The sequence below is a fragment of the Capsicum annuum genome, unplaced genomic scaffold (assembly GCF_002878395.1).
Source record: "Capsicum annuum cultivar UCD-10X-F1 unplaced genomic scaffold, UCD10Xv1.1 ctg42947, whole genome shotgun sequence".
Taxonomy (NCBI): domain Eukaryota; kingdom Viridiplantae; phylum Streptophyta; class Magnoliopsida; order Solanales; family Solanaceae; genus Capsicum; species Capsicum annuum.
Window position 1 is genome coordinate 1 of NW_025850382.1, and position 2,193 is coordinate 2,193.

The 2,193-nt window shown below is 49.9% G+C and overlaps 1 non-coding gene across 1 annotated transcript; it reads left to right on the plus strand.

Moving 5' to 3' along the window:
- Positions 1 to 183: 183 nt before the first annotated feature.
- On the plus strand, positions 184 to 266 carry TRNAY-GUA. Its single transcript has one exon. It is a non-coding gene; the product is annotated as a tRNA-Tyr (tRNA).
- Positions 267 to 2,193: the final 1,927 nt, after the last annotated feature.

The following is a 2,193-nucleotide window of genomic DNA, read 5'->3' on the forward strand; positions in this document are numbered from 1 at the left end:
GGGGGGGATGGTCTAATTTACTAGTGGCAACGAAGTTCTTAAATGACTAGATTCTCCCGGAACACTAGCTAAGCTAATCGTCTTAGTTCCCTTCAATTAAATCAATAAGCTTTTTGATTGATTCAGGGCGCCGCCCCCCTTCTTAGAATTAAAACCCATTGAGGGGGGCCTCGGCCCGGGAAGGGGAGAGTGGCCGAGTGGTCAAAAGCGACAGACTGTAAATCTGTTGAAGTTTTTCTACATAGGTTCGAATCCTGCCTCTCCCACTTGTTTGTTGTAGACTTCAGAGAAGAGAAAAGAGGCATTCATCAGCGTAGGAAGGCCAACCGAGCGAAGCTCTTTCTTTTTTTTGGCCGTACCGTGAAGTGAAATTATATCGTATGTTAGTTAGAGAGGTTGGCGAACTACTACGATCTATAGATTTCCCATCTATATCCAATCCCAATGAGAATAGAAGCGAGTCACTTCCGGCCTGTCTTGTAGTCGTAATCTTTTAGCTTATGTAGTTGTCGGCCTTCCTACACGCATACGTCCGCCAGAAAGTCTCCTTGGTTCGGGACGAAGCCAAACCGATACATACGATAGGCAAAGGAAAGACCCCCATTTCATAGCGCCTGGGGAACGCAAGTTTGATCGAGGATTGGAGAGAAGAGGTGGAAGAAAGGGCTCGGGATGGATTTAGGAGTCTTTGTGCGAGCCATATGCGGTGAGAGTCGCACGTACGGTAACGAGGGGGGTTCGCGTCTATACGTGTAGTGTGGTGCTTAGGCCTACCCACCCTATTTTTTCCATGATCTATGGGTCTACTGGAGCTACCCACTTCGATCACAGCCTTACCTTATCTTCACCATGATACAGACTCCAAGTTCTTATGGCAGAGCACGAGGAGATTTATCATCAATATGATGATTGGAATGGAAACCAGAAGCACGACTGGGGTCCTCGTGGTCCAAGATAATCAAACCATCAATAACAGTAACATAAGCATGAGACTTTTTAGTAGTACCGGTGAACCAGATGGCCGCAGGGATGGAATCTGGGACGGAGAACTTGTAGTATCTCTCTAGATCTGGCAAAAGCAAAAGACCCCCTAACATAATTCGAATGGAGGCTGACCGCTGAGCCCACTATGGCCTCGCTGGCGGGCCCCTGTGGTTGCTAGCTGGAGCTGCCACAGCTTATGGCTATAGCAATGGGAGGGCCCCAGCAGAGGGAAAAGTCAGGATAACGAGCGCTCCGCCCGCCAAGCGGGCGGCAGGAGCAGCGGGCAAGTTCTTGGTAAGCCAACAGCCCAGTGAACCAGGCAGGGGACTCGAAGAAAGGGGGGCACACTGAGCAAGTACGAGAAATTGGCCCCGCTCCGCTTTCTTAAAAGCAAGGACCACTACGGGAGGTCAAACCAAGGATCTATGGAAGTGGGGGCTCGTCCCTGGTCAATATTGGATCAAACAATAGGGGGTCGTAGCACTGACCTCTTTTTTTATTGATTCAATACAATAGGGGAAAAGATCGTACAGTTCCCTACCGAGACAAACTCTCAACGGATCCTCCGCGCGCTGGGAATACCTCTTTCGTGCGTCTTTCTCGTGGCAGGAATAGAACAACAGGGAAAGACCCGGCCCAGGGCGAGCTTTATTTATTGTTGAGAGATTGGGGAGTGAATCGAATTCCGTTTCCGTTCTTTGGGGGCTTTCGGGCCCCTCTCGATCTTTTTCGTAGTTGAGAAGGGGGAAGGAGTCTAAATCAATGGGCATTAATGAACCATCATTGATGGACGTTGCACATGACACGATCAATTCGACTAAAGGTCCGGCGCTAATAGAAGTTGCTTACTTTCCTAGTAGCGAAGGAAAGGAGCTGAAAGCCACTGTAAGGAGAGGGCAGGGCTTTTTTCGTAGTAATAGTGGGCCGGTCTCATGAGATCTATGCCGGCCGTCGGAATCAAACGAAGGTCGAAGGACCATTTGATTCATAAAGGGGCATAGCGACGCCCTCACCCGGCGCCATTTCCGGACCTAGCAGCAGACGGGCGGGTCGTGCCTGAATTCAGACCAGACCAGACTCTTCTTTGTTTGAGCTGCTCCCAGGCACGCAGACCGAAGATCTCACTTGTCCTGGACAAGTACGTAGAGATCTTCGTGGGACTGTGGAGGGAGTCTCAATCGATCTTTTCTAGGATTCCTTATCACGCCA